This window comes from Macrobrachium rosenbergii, chromosome 50 (assembly GCF_040412425.1).
Source record: "Macrobrachium rosenbergii isolate ZJJX-2024 chromosome 50, ASM4041242v1, whole genome shotgun sequence".
Lineage (NCBI taxonomy): Eukaryota > Metazoa > Arthropoda > Malacostraca > Decapoda > Palaemonidae > Macrobrachium > Macrobrachium rosenbergii.
In genome coordinates this window covers 12,011,241-12,030,000 of record NC_089790.1, presented here as the reverse complement: position 1 = coordinate 12,030,000, position 18,760 = coordinate 12,011,241, and the positions used below count along the sequence as shown (strand labels likewise).

The 18,760-nt window shown below is 35.8% G+C and overlaps 2 protein-coding genes across 6 annotated transcripts in view; one reads left to right on the top strand and one right to left on the bottom strand.

The window, feature by feature from the left end:
- The window catches only part of LOC136832603 (uncharacterized), a 198,766-nt gene that overhangs the window by 37,568 nt on the left and 142,438 nt on the right, over positions 1 to 18,760 (bottom strand). The gene's annotated exons all lie outside the window — the stretch shown is intronic.
- Positions 12,520 to 18,760, top strand: part of LOC136832601 (uncharacterized) — a 56,900-nt gene continuing 50,659 nt past the window's right edge. For 2 of the 5 annotated variants that reach the window (XM_067093788.1, XM_067093783.1), the window contains exon 1: positions 12,520 to 12,681. The gene's annotated coding sequence lies outside the window, so the exon portion shown is untranslated. Of the gene's footprint in view, positions 12,682 to 18,096; positions 18,406 to 18,760 lie in introns of those variants that run through there. The other 3 variants (XM_067093791.1, XM_067093785.1, XM_067093792.1) reach the window with 3 other exon arrangements.

The window sequence follows — 18,760 nt, the reverse complement described above, 5'->3', positions numbered from 1 at the left end:
TTTGAAGTAGGATTGAAAATGTATGTAGAATGGAATGTTTAAAGTAGGACTGAAAATGTATGTAGGATGGAATGTTTAAAGTAGAACTGAAAATATATGTAGAATGGAATGTTTAAAGTAGGACTGAAAATGTATGTAGAATGGAATGTTTAAAGTAGGATTGAAAATGAATGTAGAATGGAATGTTTAAAGTAGGACTGAAAATGTATGTAGAATGGAATGTTTAAAGTAGGATTGAAAATGTATGTAGAACTGACTAGTGAGGATGAAAGAATAGCTATCAAAAGTGATAGGGTTATACAAGAAGCTCAATATGGCGGTGATAGTGCAATGCAGTGGCTGACTGGGGTGTAAGATATGTCAAAAAGAGGAAAGAACAGATTGATCTAAATTGTTTACCTTTATATAATCGAAAGGTGATCAAAGTAATATTAAGAATGGGAACGTCTACGGTACAGGTTTGATTGAGTATAAAAAAGATAGTTAACTGGAGGATTGACAGGGGTAGAGGAACGTGGGTTCAAACTGACATGAAATGACCTCGATCAAGTGTCTGTTATCAAACAGCAATGTGAAACGTCAATGTACTGCAAAAAAAAAAAGCTGTAATTTACACACATGGATCTAACGGTAACTTATTACAGAGATGATAGATATGCAATAGAGAGGTACATATGGACGTAACGTATCGACGGTAATTTGTTGTGAGAAATAGTTTTAGGATAAAACTGGATCTTCCGTTAAGACAGCTAGCAATGCGAATGACTAGCTTAGTGTAAAATGGGTCCGAGATCAGTATGTGTTTTGTCTGCGCAGCCATTTAATCTTTTGATTAATCTGAAATGAAGGTCACAAGTAGTTACCAAGCCGAAGGAACTACAAACGGCTTGTGAAGTAGTTCACGTTTTCAGATCATAAAACCTCAGCCGGTAAAAATGAAAAGAAGTTGCAGAGGCAGGTGAATGGGTAGAAAGAACTTGTAGCCAGAGAAAGCTGAAAGTAATGTAAAAGTTGGAACAATGAATACCGTCACCTGTATGGTGGAAAAATAAATGATAGTAGAATTGGAGAACTGAATCACAGAATAAGTGAAGCAATGGAAGTAGCTCGAATTCAGAAAAAGGTCGAGAAGAGAGGAGAACAGAATATGAATATCATAGCTGGAAGATACAACGGCATTTTGGTTAACTCATTAAAATGGATGTGGAATATCAATATTGAATGAAAAAAAAAAAAAAAGTGGAACTCTTAAGATGAATTCGTCGAAAAATGTTTAAGGAAAGTGTAGTATAAAGGATAAAAATTATACGTATGAGACAAAAAAGCAGTAAAATTATCAGAACAAAATAAACAAACCATTCGAAGTTGTGCTAATTTTCTTTTAATTCAAACAAAAATTTATCTTTAAACTCCGATCAAAAATCTCTCATGGATAGGGACCGAAATCGTAGGATATTATAAAAAGGAAATATATAATGTGTGTGTGTATACTGTATATATATATATATATATATATATATATATATATATATATATATATATATATATATATATATATATATATATATATATATATATATATATATATATATATATATATATATATTATATATATATATATATATATATATAAATACTGTGTAATTGTATATACACGGTAGTGAATACCGTGCTCCTTTGGAATTCACAGGGTATTGTTCCCAGGAGTTGGAACAATCATTATTGACCGTGCAAATGGGAGAACCTGGGAATATGGAATTCATGATTACCGGAGGCTGATTAGACGTGAATGAAGCAAGCACGCATATAGACGAGCACGCGATATGCTTGAATGCATAAAAACGTATTCATGCAATCATACATGCATGTATAAATAAATATAAACATGCGTACATGTGTATATGTTATGTATGTATGTGTGGCATGTGTATCTATACATACTTCATGCGCATTTTTCCTTTTGTGGGGATGACGCCGGAAGTTGTTAATCTTCTTAACTTCCAGCAAGTTATTCGAATGTGATATACATATATATATATATATATATATATATATATATATATATATATATATATATATATATATATGTATATATATATGTATATATGTGTATATATATAATTATATTTATACATATATACGTATATATGTGTGTATGTGTGTGTGCGTATTTGGCAATTAATGAGAGAATAATGTACAGCTCCTGAGTGGTTTGAACTCTTATCTAAGAAGTTATGATATTTCCTCTTGCACAGAAGTTAGCGTCAGGCAAGTGCCTAACCATTGTCGGGTTCCAGGATACTTTCTCAGAATGCTCTCTCGCCAGTACAAATGATATTGTAAATCAATTTTTCATCTGATACTTAAGAATGCTAACTCAATTAATAATAAAATGAGCAAATAAGTTGCGCGTCTCAAGGGTTTTGATCCCATCAAAAAGCAGGTGCCAGGACCTGTTAGCAATTATTATCATAATGGAAACTTTTTTTTTTTCTCACTCGGATGTCAGTGTCACATGAGTCTGCCCAATATTGGCTTCAAGATCTCTCACATTTTCACATGATATATTTCGATGATTGCCAGTTTCTCAGCAAGTCTTTGAGTAAAAAGGATTGAAAGGTGTTGCAGGGGCGAAAACCTTGCAGTTGCACTATGAATAAATTGTTAGGGGAGAGTGGAAAGTAAGGTAAAAGAGAGAGAATACGAACGGAGGTACAGTAAAAAGATTGAGAGGGATTTCAGCTCGGGGCCAAAGGGACGGTGCAAAGAACCTTAAGTAATGCCTACAGCGCACCGCATGAGGTTCACTGACGGCAATTACCCTCTTATGGGGGGCCAAGTGCCGGTACTTATTTACAGCCAGGTGGGTTGATGGGCACTAAGTCGGGAACGATGCTGGAACATAGTAAACATAGTTTGGTTGCTATTACTGCTGCGTCAACAGTGACTGAACCTGAGGTCGAACCACGAAAAGGAAAGTGATCTCAGCATATTTGTTTAACATTGATATCCACTGTTCCTCAAGGGTACTGAAAAAGAATGGGGTAGGAACTTCCTCCACAAACAGAAGCTGAGAATAGGCTAAGTTTGTTCGGATCAATCTTTAAAGACAAGCATATGAATCAAGGTTAGAACTTTCTAGCAAGAGAAAATTAATTATCCCAATAAAAAAAACTACAAAGAGAGGTTGCGAGATAGGAATTAATTCAAGAATGAAATATCGAAGCCTGAAACCAATGAGACATAAAAGTTAATAAAATTAGCCAGTCTGTTCACTGACATTCAGTAGGCACTGTTAGGTAACTAATTGGTTCTTAGCCACGCAAACTAAGTCTAATCCTTCGGAACAGCCCTACGAGAGCTGTTAATCAGTTCAGTGGTCTGGTTAAACTAAGGTATACTTTTTTTAAGGCACTGTTCCATCATAGATTTTTTTATGGACTTGTGTCCAAAGCTTTCGGCACTTACTTCTTCAGTACTAACTCAGCAGTGGCAGGTTTTCCTGTAGATCCAGTCTGTTTATAACAGAGTTGATAATTAATTGTTTTAGTTACCGTATATATATATACATATATATATATGTGTGTGTATATGTATATATATATATATATATATATATATATATATATATATATATATATATATATATAAATTATTCAAGACATTGCTTTTTAGTAAATAAATAAATAAATATATTTATATATGTATACGTATATGCATATATGTATATATATACGCACATACATATACATAAAATGAGTCCAGGGAGTGCTTTGTTGTTCCTCTTCACAGTAAATCTGTGGCCCTGAAATTAACATCTTCTAACAAATACTCAACAAAAACAAAGCAAGGAAGCATTAGCCCAAGCAATGATTGCATGCAGCGAGGGGAATGCGGATTAAATGGTATTTACCTAAACAAACACGGCAGACGAGAAGCCTTGTTCCCTTGTATTTCCAACGCGCCAGAAACCTTTAATACATTCACGCCCCAACATTATTAACATTACACTAACATTTAAGATCATCCTGCGTCAACACTGCTTTAGGAAGTCCGTTCAGGGCCCTCTCTCTCTCTCTCTCTCTCTCTCTCTCTCTCTCTCTCTCTCTCTCTCTCTCTCTTTTAAAAGCAAAAATGACCACTTGTTTACAGTCAGTGAATTGAAAACAATACTTTAATAAACACTAGATTTGCCTCTCTGTGAAATCATGTCTGTCCTCATTTATATCAAATGCTTTTCTCTCTCTCTCTCTCTCTCTCTCTCTCTCTGCGGACATCGCCACAGTTCCCTTCGCGGTCGTATTTAATGATCAAACGCTGCGTAAAGAAACAAAAGAAGTAATTTAGAAGTAATGGCGTTCCGGGGTACACACACAGTAGACAAAACAAACAGCCATCAGTAGCGTAAATACAATAACCACCTCCTCCACCTCCTCCTCCTCCTACCACTCCTCCTCCCGTCTCCATTTGTTTTCCTCCACTCCCTCTCTCCCCTTCCCCTTCCTTCCCTTCCTCTGCTTCCTCCTCCTACTCCTCCTCCTCCGGGAGCTTCTCCTATTTTTCCTAAACGCGATGAGCCGCTTTAATAGAAGGAAAGTCTGCAATAAGATCGACATTTATCACCGAGTTACTTCGGATTAGGGGAGGATTGCATGCGATCCAGCTCTTTTTTTCAGCTGTCACACACCGCCTGCTCTGGGGAGGAGGCTCTGCTGCCCATGTGCAAAACATTTCTCCCTCTCATTTCTCGGTTTTCTCTCTTCTCTCTCTCTCTCTCTCTCTCTCTCTCTCTCTCTCTCTCTCTCTCTCACTCTTTTTGTTGGGGTGGGGGTGTAGGGAGGGGGGTGGGAGAGGAGAATGCAAGTTTTTATTTTACTGCATGACCATGTTTCTCAAATGTGCGTGTGAGTTTTTGAAAATGGGTAGCAGTGACAGTTTACATAGAGGCTGTGAGTTTTTGACGTGGAATTGTATGGTTATATATGTGAATGTGATATTTTAAAAAATGTGTAATATGTGTGAGCGTTATATTTTACAAATGTGTAATATTTGTGATCGTGATAATTTAAAAATGTGTATAAGTCAAAAGTATGTTTTCATAGTCGGTGTAAGTCTTATATACAAATGATGTTTAAGAAACTCGAATGACAAGGAAGGATTGTTCATGAGGATGTACATTTAGTTTTAACTCTGCACCGAGTTTAACGGGAAAGATTTCATGCATCACCAGGAGATGTGCGGAAAGCAGAAGTAATTGCTGATGGCAGGAAATAAAAGATGACATAACTTACAAAAAATAAAGAGAATATGCTTTGATTGCTTTTTTTTATGAAATAGTGGCGTCATCTAAAAGAAAAGATAAAATCACAATAGATAAAATATATATATATATATATATATATATATATATATATATATATATATATATATATATATATACATACATATATATATATATATATATATATATATATATATATATATATAATATATATATATATATATATATATATATATATATATATATATATATATATATATATATATATATATATATACATATATTTACACATACATATACATATAATAATAATATATATATATATATATATATATATGTATATATATATATAATATATATATATATATATATATATATATATATATATATATATATATATATATATATATATATATATATATATATATATATATATTAAATTCATTATACATACACATATACATATATTTACACATACATATACATATATAAACAATAATATATATATATATATATATATATATATATGTATATATATATATATATATATATATATATATATATATATATATATATATATATATATATATATATATATATATATATATATATATATATATATATTAAATTCATTCTAATTTCTTACAGTGCGGTATTTTTGTCTCATGCAGGTATCAGCCGAAAACATTCTAAACCAAACCAAGGGAAACTGTTAAAGACAATAAAACTAAGAACAAGAGTATTAAATGAGAGTTTCAGTCTAATGAGGAGAGTGGCCGAGAAAGCGCCGAGTGAATTATGAGAAGGCCAAGGAGTAAACAAGAATAGTGCCAGTAAGAGGCCAAGCCCGCGCGTCTAGGAGTGCCAGTCGTACAAATAGGGCGCCAGGATGCGCCAGTTAATTCAGCGAACCGGTTATGCAAAATGAGTGCCGAGGGCTGTCAGGAAGACGGAGCGAGTGATGGGCAGTGCTAATTACAATAAGAGAGACTCAGAGATTGCTTTTTTTTTTTATTAGAATGAGCTGAAGAGGCGTTAGTCAGATGTAATACCTAAACACTTCGATCACGGTTAGAAGAAGAGTACACTACACTTTAAAGTCTGTTACATTATTTGATTACAATAAGAGAACCTCAAAGAGTATTTATTTTTTATTAGAATTAGCTGAAGAGACGTTAGTCAGATATAATACCTAAGCACTTCGATCAAGGTTAGAAGAAGAGTGTACTTAGAAAGTCAGTTACATTATTTGATTACAATAAGAAAACCACAAAAAGTGTTTATTTTTCATTAGAATGGGTTGAAGAGACGTTAGTCAGATGTAACATCTAAACACTTACATTATATTTAAATTGTGGTTAAATGAAACTTTTACTTAATGTCCGTTACATTTTGAGAGTACAAGGAGCGCCATCTAGACGAAGAAAAGGACATTCAAAATTAAAAATAGCAGAAGACGAAGGACATAAAGTACCGGGGGACAAGTTTCTAGGACAAAAGGGGGTTGCTGAAAGCAAACTTTTGCGCATAAAAAGCGTTTAATGTGTTTGCTTTTTAGGTCACTTGGCGTGCTTCTGCCTGGGGCTTCCCTTAACTGGATTTACAGACAAGAACTTTTTATGACTGAGGAAAAGTTCTTTGAATCAGATGGTATTTTACATAATCGGTTGGCTCTCTCTCTCTCTCTCTCTCTCTCTCTCTCTCTCTCTCTCTCTCTCTCTAAGAATCTTCTCGCCTGATTGTGGTCACAAAGATAATAGAACAAAATCATCTCTCTCTCTCTCTCTCTCTCTCTCTCTCTCTCTCTCTCTCTCTCTAAGAATATATAACTTCTCGCCTGATTGTGGTCACAAAGATAATAGAACAAAATCATATGTCGATCTCCGCCCCCCTTTCTCTCTCTCTCTCTCTCTCTCTCTCTCTCTCTCTCTCTCTCTCTCTCTCTCTCTCTCTCCTGATTGTGGTCACAAAGATAATAGAACAAAATCATATGTATTTACAAAGATAATAGAACAAAATCATGCCTGATAGTTGTTCTCAAAATAATGGAACAAAATCATATGTCAATCTCCGGTATTTACCTACTTGCCTGATAGTGTTCTCAAAAATAATGGAACAAAAGCAAGCAATTACCTGCCTCTCTCTCTCTCTCTCTCTCTCTCTCTCTCTCTCTCTCTCTCTCTCTCTCTCAGAAGTATTTACCTACTTGCCTGATTGTGTTCTCAAAGATAATGTGAAACAAAAGCAATTATCGCTACCCTTCCTGCTCTCTCTCTCTCTCTCTCTCTCTCTCCAGATTACCTGACAAACTAGCCAACGGAGGGATAACAATAACAACTGCACGAACTAATGATCGTTCAGACCTTGAAGGCTCTGAGAAACAGGGTTAAGAAGCTCTACAAAGACCTGTCCCTTTTGGTCTAAAAATACTTATGTGTGGCTGAAAATATTTTCAGCAAATTACGACAATTATGAAATGTTACCTTTCTGTCGTTCAGATTACATGTACTGTTATGTCAGTAATATAATAGAGAAACGTTTGGTATTTCGTTTACATCGGTATGACACACACACACACACACACACACATATATATATATATATATATATACATATACATATATACATTTCACAAGTGTCAAGCAACAAATATCGTTTAATTTCGAACTCACTATACACTGAGAAATCGTTATTACTCGACATTTATACCTTAATATTAGTGAATATGTATATATATCTATCTATATATACACATATACATATATATAAATTTATATAATATATATATATATATATATATATATATATATATGTGTGTGTGTGTGTGTATATATAATATGCATATATATAATATAAATATATATACACACATGTAACATGTACACACATATATATATAGTATATACTGTATATATATATATATATATATATATATATATATATATATATATATATATATATATATATATATATATATATATATATATATATATATATATATATATATATATATATATATATATATATATATATATGTGTGTGTGTGTGTGTGTGTGTGTGTGTGTGTATAAAGAGAGAGAGAGAGAGAGAGAGAGAGAGAGAGAGAGAGAGAGAGAGAGAGAGAGAGAGAGAGAGAATATATTTAGAAATCCTTACTTTGACTAGCCCATAACTCTTAGTGCTGTATGGCCTTCAATTTGAAAGGCAACTGACTGATCCGTGTAACAGACTAAGCTACAAATTCATAACCTAATCAATATGTGATATTGTTGCACCATTCAAGCGACGCCATTGCGGAACTGATAAGAGGAGCAAGTGTCCAGCATTTTATAACGCCCCACCTGACAGGCATAAGTAACAAAATTAGAATACATTAGACACAGCGACTCCTCCAACGCGTGAATGCAATGTCACAAAGTGAAGTCACTGCAAGGGTGCAAGTGGAGTGAATAACCTACCGGTTCTGAATCCTTCAAATGAATAATAAGCTGCAGAGGTTGCAAGGTCGGACATTGGGACTCATTAATTGTACGCCAGGCGTAGGAGACTGTGACAGAAAATGTTATCACCTCGTTACAAAGTGATTAGGACGGCTCTAACAAATGTTAACGTTTGAGTGAAAAAAAAAATATTACGTTAATAGTTTGTATGTTGAAGAAGTGTGGTATAACACCATTTCAAAGAAAATGTTTGCTAGGCGAAGCTGTAATGATTTCTGAACTCACTGCAGTTTAATCTCACGTCAAAACAAAGCGAAGCCATCGGAAAACAAAAGAAAAGAAAAAAAAGGAAGAAAAAGACAGGTTTGTAGAGAGTTGTATCGATAACAGCTTGCCGCGTGAACAAGAAATGGATTGGGAAATTCATGCCCTCTTTATCATAGGATTATTATCATTACCAAGTGACAGCATCATGTATTCAGAACTTTCAAGCGTTATTTTCACCATAAGGGATCGCTAAAATTTGAGATCGTAACATTACATAACTGAAATAACTATTTAAGTCTTCGTTGGTTCCCGGAGCTGAATGATACAAGAGTAAACTTCAGGAGAGACGCTGAGGCAGTGGCTCCTTTCAGTTCAGGGGCATTACCACTCATAAAAAAAAAATTAATAAATAAATCTCAAAACAGTGTTGGATTATAATAAACTTAGCCGTCCTTCTTCTTTGCTGTAATACACAAGAAGTGTGCTGGAGTTATTACAATAAATCATTTCGTTGACGTGTTTCGACACAAGTAGACTTAATACGTTAATACATTACTCTTTTCAATCTTAGGCAGACTGTTTCGCTACATCAAGATAATTTTTTTCAAAATTAGAAAAATATATAAACCTTTTCTGGTTGTCTCGATACAAGAAGACCTTTTGCGTATACATTAATCCTATACATAAATGCCTTACCCTAACTTTGGCAGAAAAATATATGAACCTTTTTATTAATTCGTTATAGTGTTCATGTCTCAGTCACAGGCCACGGGGAGGCAAGATCTACGTCGCAACGACACATCCTAATGGGTCTGTGGTAATTCAAGGCGAGTGAACACGAAGGTAACTTGCATTTATAATATCTGTGAAATGCTCTTCTTGCGTAGAGATCTCAACTGAGCTTGCTTGTCTACTCTGCATCGGTTTTATTTAACTTTTCCTGACTGGCAGTGACGATACATCTAAGAGAGTGAGAAGATCAAGTAAAACACCTCCTCGTACACCAATTCATTTTACTTTGGGCTATCAATCTCCTCCTCTCACCTGGTTGCGTTTGCTGTGATAACTGAACAAAACAATCACGCAAAATGACAAGTAACGCAATCGAAGAAAAACACCGAAACCAAAACATGATAAACCAAAGAATTCCTGAGCGCAGAAGCGTCGAGAGGAACGAGCACATTCCCCAGATAAAATCTCAGCCCTTTACTCTCACGGAAAATAAATAAGAGAGAGAGAGAGAGAGAGAGAGAGAGAGAGAGAGAGAGAGAGAGAGGCCAAAAGAGGCGTAGATAAAGCGAAAGTGTTAAGAGAAGCGACGTAGTTTCTCTCCTGTTGATTTCCTAAATGCACCTAAGGTCGAAAATTTAATTTCCCTTAATGGTCGTGACGAACTTACAAATAAATAGGATAACATTTTCGTCTGGTAGTCTTTTCAGGAATGCTTTTTCTGAAATCCCTCTCTCTCTCTCTCTCTCTCTCTCTCTTTCCTGGCGGCCCCACTTTTTCTCTCTCTGTCTCTCTCTCAGTGACTTTCATGAAATACGTTTCTTCCTCAGAGACCATTTAAATCTCTCATACGGTCTTTTCCAAAATCTCTTTTAGTGTTCCATAATTTCTGTTACAATTTCCGCGTTTTCTCAGATTTCTTTCCCACGCTAATTTATCCGCAGTATCTCTGTCTCGCACTGATTTCTCGACAATCTCTTTCTCATTCAGTTTTCCGAAATCTTTTTCTATAATTTTTTAATCTCTTTTCCTGTCAACTATTTTTTTGAACTCTCACACGCACAAATGCTCTTCAAAAATCTCTATATCTCTCACTCTGCTTTCCAAAACATCTCCCAAATACTGAGTTTCCCACGATTTCACTAACTTTCCAGTAACCCCCCCTCCTCTCTCTCTCTCTCTCTCTCTCTCTCTCTCTCTCTCTCTCTCTCTCTCTCTCTCTCTCTCTCTCTATTATTTTTGTTAAATCTTTCACGCAAACAGGTTTTTTAAAAAATCTCTATCTCTCTCACAAAGTGTCCCAAAATATCTCTGAGACTGATTTTTCCACAATTTCCAATAAACACACTCTCTCTCTCTCTCTCTCTCTCTCTCTCTCTCTCTCTCTCTCTCTCTCTCTCTCTCTCTCTCTAACTTTTCAGAAATCATTCTCTGCACTCATTTTTCAAAATCCATCCTTCATTCGGCAAACTATTCCTCACTGATTTTTCCAGAACCCCTCCCACGCTGATTTTCTATCAGTAAGCTGTCTAAGGTCTCACCCGTCCTGAGTTTTCCACGATCTGTCTCCCACTAAGTTTTCTAAATCCTCCACAGCGATTTTTCCACAATGTCTCTTTTTCACGAGAATTCCAAAAATATCTCTAAACGCTTATTTTTCTATAAGGTGTCACTAAGTTTCCGACATGTCTCCCCAGCCCTACTTTTCCATAAACTCTGTTTTCTCTAACTAATTTTTCCAATAAACATTTTTACATAATCTCTCTTTAACTATTCAGTAATCTCTCCACAATCTCTCTCTTCGTCTTGCTCTCACTAATTTTTTTCAATACACATTTTTACGTAATTTCTCTCATTAAATATGTATTCAGTAGTATCTCAACCGCACGGATTTTATTGAATGATCTCTATCTCACTAAGTTTTCCAAAATCTCTTACCACATAATGTTTCCACAGCCTCTCTTTCTCTCTCTTGCAAATTTTTCTGAAATCTTTCCCCAAACTGACTTTCTTATATTTTTATTTTACTTTTTCTTTCAAAATCTCCCTTTCAGTCAATCATATCCCGTTATAATCCCCCGAAAGCTGATTTATTCAAAATCTCTCTTTCTTTCATTTAAAAAAGAAAAAATCTCGCACCCACACTGATTTCTCCAGAATCTCTCTCAATGACGTTTTCGTAATCTCTGACTCACTTTGATTTCTCTAACTATTTTCCATTTCTTCCGTTATTTCCTCTCTCTCTCTCTCTCTCTCTCTCTCTCTCTCTCTCTCTCTCTCTCTCTCTCTCTCTCTCTCTCTCTTTTATAATTCGAAATTTCTCATCCTTAGCGAACGGAATCTAGACAGACAGCGCTGCTACAAATTAGAAAAAAAAAATACTTATTTTTATTAAGCAATATTTTTCAAACTGACTCCCATGCAAAAGAGAAAAAGTAAAGTATACTTCAAAGACATATTATGTATTTCACATTACTAACTCTATTAAATGATAATTTTGTTTGTCTCCTTATCAAGATAAGAAACAAGAAGTTAAACAGACACAAAAAAGTACTTTCTCAGAGCTTACAAGTTCAATGTCTGGCTCAATCGCACACACACACAGCACATCAAATCTCACCGATAAGAAGTCTCATAAATCATCTGAAAAATAAAAGACTTTAAAAAACTGGAAGTTTTATCGCTCTTGATACAGCCATAAATACATTAAAGGAGGACACCGATAACGTAAATCTCTCTCTCTCTCTCTCTCTCTCTCTCTCTGCTAAGGCATTTAAAAAGAGAAAGTTCAACGTTCCGGCCAATGACAGTTGGGACTCGGGAGTTCAAAGGAGTCTTTCTCTTCGTCTGCTCTCTCTCTCTCTCTCTCTCTCTCTCTCTCTCTCTCTCTCTCTCTCTCTCTCTCTCTCTCTCTCTCTCTTTTACTTCTTTCTTTTCATAAGGAGACCGGATACGATATTTCTTGTAAGTTATTGAAAATCCAAACGTTCTTTTTCTTTGTTGGGTCATATAAACGATCGTGATCATTACCATTTTTTGATTCTCGTTGTGAAGTGTTTGTAGTTTATCCGAATGCCGGATTCTTTTGCGTTTTCTCAGAAGCTCTTCTCTGTTAGGTGATTGAGCTGTCGTCCATCATGTGGCATCCACGGCGAATTAGACAAGAGTCGCAAGAGCTGGACCAATACTTTGGCATCGTTGTCGAGGCGTAGTCAGAAGCGAAAGACAGTTGGTTTGGCCTCGTAAATTGTACTCACAAGAGCGATTAGGCTTTTGTCGTGCTATAATCATATGAGAGAGAACACTAAGATGTCGATTAGGCTTTGTGGTCATGCCGGTGTCACGTGTGAAAGACCCCTAGGATGGCAAATAGGCTTTGTAGCCATGCCGTATTCACATGTAAAAGACCACTAGGATGGCGATTAAGGTTTGCAGTTACGCTGTAGTCACATGTGAAAGAACTCTAGGATGGCAATGAGGCTTTGTAGTCATGCCATGTCACATGTGAAAAGACCACTAGGATGGCAATGCAATGAGGCTTTGCAGTCATGCCAGAGTCACATGTGAAAAGACCACTAGGATGGCGATTAGGTTTTGAGTCATGGTTTGTGAAAAGACCTCTAGGATGGCGATTAGGCTTTGTAATCATGCCATGTCACATGTGAAAAGACCACTAGGATGGCAATGCAATGAGGCTTTGTAGTCATGCCATAGTCACATGTGAAAAGACCACTAGGATGGCAATGCAATGAGGCTTTGTAGTCATGCCAGAGTCACATGTGAAAAGACCACTAGGATGGCAATTAGGCTTTGTAGTCATGCCATACTCACATGTGAAAAGACCACTAGAATGGCGGCAATGCAATGAGGCTTTGTAGTCATGCCACAGTCACATGTGACAAGACCACTAGGATGGCTATTAGGCTTTGTAGTCATGCCACAGTCACATGTGACAAGACCACTAGGATGGCTATTAGGCTTTGTGGTCATGCCATCACATGCCACTAGTGGCTACATGTGACAAAAAGACCACTAGGATGGCTATTAGGCTTTGTAGTCATGCCATAGTCACATGTGAAAAGACCACTAGGATGGCTATTAGGCTTTGTAGTCATGCCATAGTCACATGTGAAAAGACCACTAGGATGGCTATTAGGCTTTGTAGTCATGCCACAGTCACATGTGAAAAGACCACTAGGATGGCTATTAGGCTTTGTAGTCATGCCACAGTCACATGTGAAAAGACCACTAGGGTGGTTACGTAACAAATCACAAGCCCAGCATTCTAAAATACGTAGTCGCAGTCTGTAAAGCCAACAGACCACGCAGGAAAGCCCAGTGGGCAAAACGACGCAGCCACGCCGTAGTCACACGCGAAACAGAAGTAGTCAGCCTGAATGTGTTGTCAAGAAAGGGAGCGAAAGTGATGCCTGAGTTCTTGTGAGGCCGGAGAGAGAAGCTCTCCTCAGGTAAATGCCAAAAATAAGGTTATCTGAGATTGCATTTCCCGCCCTTTCAGAGTGACTGAAGGGGAAATGAGAAAGTCCGAAATGGCGCAGACGCTTGGCTTGGGAGGAATTTCCTTCCAGGAGAAAAACAAATATTCCAGGATTTTCAGATCACGCTCAAATGTAAAAATAGAGCGTGATCGTACTTTTGGCCGAAATGAATAAGAATAGAAAAATAGTAAGTTCAAGAACGAAAGGAACTAGAGATAAAAGAACTAAAAATTTATATTATTATGAATCTAGAGATATTTAATATAAGAGAAGTTTTTATATATGATTATTTTACTAAATCTCTACTGAGGCATCACTTGTGAAAAACTTTACATTTCCATTGGAGTCATGATAAAAATATTCGCAAGGCTTGTGTAATTACAAAAAAGCTGAAATTTATCTTTAAGGCATTAAAAAGATTGAAAAAGAATGAGTTCCTACAAGAGACAGAGTCAAAGAGAAATATCAAGGTCACATTTTGACAGAACTTTAAAAGATATCATCAGGTCAAGTCATATTCTAAATGATTCTGATGAAGAAAACAAACTGTGTTTTTGTAGACTTTGCTTCTGCAAGATGATATCAGGTTACAAGAATGCTGTAGAATATCTTAGGTATGGGGTGTATGTTGGATTGTAAATAAGCCACATGTATTCGGGGATATCAACTGTAAACATTGTCGTATTTTTCTCTTTAATGCTACGTGAACACACATTGAATAACTTAGTTTTATGAAGCTAATTGCATGGGGCAATTATATATACATATATATGTATATACACACACACACACACACACACACACACACACACACACACATATATATATATATATATATATGTATATATATATATATATATATATATATATATATATATATATATATATATATATATATATACTGTATATATATATATATGAATTTTGTCACTTATTCACGCTCCTTTCTTATATTAACAAATAAGCCATAAATATCCTTTAATATAAAATTAACTACACCTTGCGAATAATTTATACCCAAGGGGTATTATAACTGAAAAGAGCTAACCTGGCCAGTATTCGAACAATGGCCTGGGTTAGAAACAACGAGAGATAGTGACTTTGATATATATACAGTATATACATATATATATATATATATATATATATATATATATATTATATATATATATTTTTATGTATATTTACAGTATATACATATATATATATTTTATGTATGTATATATATATATATATATATATATATATATATATATATATATATATATATATATATATATATATATATAATATCTATAATGTATACTCAGTGTCTGTATCAATTTCTTTACAAAAGCAACTAATTCATTTATACATATGCTCCAGTTACACTTTGTTATCTCCAAACACAGATATAAGCTAGCAACAGCAGTCCATCAAGCTACAACAATAACAGCCAACACACACAAACACACACACACACACACACACACAGAAATCGTGTCAGTTTAATAAGCTACGTTTTCGGTCATATGTTTTCAGAACTCACCATCTTCAACAATTCTATTGTGAACAATCACTGACAAGTTAGTTTGTACTCAATGACATAACAGACGAAGCCGTTGATTTATCAATTGAGCATACCTTCCCTGGAGCTGGAAAAAACAAACAAACAAATCATCCCTGCCACCTGATGGAAAGAAACCCTATTGGAAAATGAGAAAACTTCAATAACTTCGTCCTGCAACAACGATGATTTTCAGTATCTGCGGGAGGAGGGAATAAAAACAGTGAGCGGCGAGATGAGGAAATGACAAGTTTAGCGAAGGAAAAAACAGCGATTATTTGTGGTGCACTTTTTAAAAAGGGGAGGGATGAGATCAAGAGGAGGGTGAAGGAGAGAGAGGAGGGAATTTGATAAAGAAGGTGATCAAGGAAGAGAATAAGAGGTTGTTCTACGTAGAAGTACTGTAATGTGGAAAGTGTAAAGAGCCAATGGATATCAGAATGAAAAATGTAAAGGGAGAGATGCTGTCTGAATGTAAAAGATAGAGGAGAGGCAGAGTTGAATGATGTGAGAGTTGATGTGACTGCAGAGGTTGAAAACTGTGAAAGTGTGACCAGGGTGAGTAAGGTACGTCTGGATTAAGGAAAGGTTCAGAAACACTGGGTGAAAGGAATTGTTAATTTGTATATAGGCAAAAGTGAGGAGTGTAGGAATTGCAGGTGCCTACGGTTGCTTACCATACTAAGAGGATGTATGGTAGAATTCTGAGAAATTGGGACATTACAGAAGGATTCATAGGTTTAGACAAAGAAGATCAAGTGTTGTGTTATGAAGTAGATATGTGAGATGTTGAAAGCAAAGCTGTATTTTATGGTTGTCATGGTCCAAAAAAAGCTTATGACAGAACTGACAGAGAAGCTATGGGGAGGGCATTGAGGATGTATGTTACACAAGATAAATAGATGCAAGTGGTAAAAAGTCTTAAGGATATAAATGAAGCTTGCATTAGAATTTGTAAGTACAAGAGTGACTGCTTCAGTAAAAAACAGCTACGGAAATCTCTCTCTCTCTCTCTCTCTCTCTCTCTCTCTCTCTCTCTCTCTCTCTCTCTCTATCCTTCACCAAACTCTGAAATACGTCACAATGGTCAGGAGATATTAATTTCAACTTCAGCAGAGTTCCAGATCTGTCGCGCCGAAATTAATCTTTATTTCTGGCAAGTTCGGCAAAATCGATTCCGGTTCGGTTGGAGTTCGGTTCGTATTGTAGGCGAGGAAGGTAAACAGCTATCTTATCACTCCGTTGGAGCTTACTGTTTTCGGGAAGGTGTTTGCTGCGGGAAGAATCGAATTTGTTAGTTTTCATTCGTGATGCTAAGGAGAGATATGTTTTATATTGATGCCAAGCCAATCTAAAATACTAAAATAATCCTAGAATTTTTTCCCGTTCAGGTGTTAATCGACTTTAGGTGCTAATTATAATGAACGGAATTTCAAAACACGGGCATTTAGGTGTAAAGGATACTAAAAAATTCTGACTTTTAGAAGAGAAACTGTCTGCTGAAAAACAAAATTCAGTACATTGCAAATTTGAAGTCTTATGTCAAAGTACTAATGCAGAGTCTTTTGCAACTAATCCTGACTTGCTTACAGAAGGGAAGTAAGTTTCAGCAGATACTTCGAGTATTATAGACTGAAGATTGACAGCGGATACTGATTAGGTTAATATCTGCTGATACAGGTCTCAATGAAAAAAGGAGAGAGAGAGAGAGAGCTGTAAACAGGGAATACACGTTGCCAGGACAACGGCGGATAACTTTTAAACACAGCTGAGAAGGAATGCGTCAAAACCCAACTAAAAGAGCGTCTCTAAGTTTTTCAGAGGAAGCCTTGGTAACGATCAAGAACAGTCCGAAGTGATAATAATTTCTTATTGCTCAAATGCTCAGATACCTGTTAAGGTTGAGTGTACGTCATCAAAGATAGCAGACTTTAAACAAATATCAAACTGGGAAATAGGAACAGTATTTGCTCCAAAAGGAAGTACAGTACATATGAAGCTGAATTAACGTATTAAAAAAGAACTGAAGTAAACGTAAAAATTAAGCCGAGAAAAGGACGAAACATGATTAGAGACTGACAAAGCAAATCGTTAAGATGAGCTATAGTAGCAGGAGAGATGCCTGTTTCCTCAAACAAAATATATTAAACCTAGATTAAAATACGGATAAAAGATCTTTGTACATTATCCTTTAGCATCAAATCGCATAAAAAGATACGTATTATATTCTCTGATGTTTGTGATTTGATCCTTATCTCATAAATGTGTGAACACGTATGTATTTGCAACACACCCTGTTGAGTATGTGACGTTGGATTAATGCATTCTGTCTCCAGTACATAGTAGCTGCGGTGACGACTGTTCACCTTTTCTCGCTCCTCAGCTGTCGATAGCAGTTACGAACGTTAAAGTAATTTAGAAGTAGCGCCGTCTCGGTCATTATACGGTATCTGGAGACTATTCGTTGTGTGATATAAAGCCGCGTGGAAGGTGGCTCCTGAAATTCCTTAAAACGTCCTCGGGAAATCGAAGGAAATGTTGTTGCGAGGGAGTTGGAGGAAAACGCACCGATAACTTCGGCACATTACTTCGTTATTCGTCCAGGTTCCTGTTTTCTTTCCCCGCTGGCTTCCGGAATTCAAGGTAACGTTACCTACGTAACATTGGACTTCTGAGGTCCGTTGCATGTTTCGTTACCGTTTGAAGGTATGACAATTTACCGGTTGATCTCATATCTAAAAAACTGGGATTTTCCATTGTGGACCAACTTTACGCTCTATACCCTCCTCTTTATCATTTATCATGCTGCCGATTCTTAAATAACACTTGTTGTCATTGCTCAGACATAAACCACACCGTCAATAAACAGGTTGTTATCATGTTTTAAAGAGCACAGGATCAACCGATTCATTCAGTATATAACTTTACAACTCGGATTACGATAAGGGTCGAGTAATCAGGGCGTATTCTGACCGATAACAGAATCTACTTTTAACGA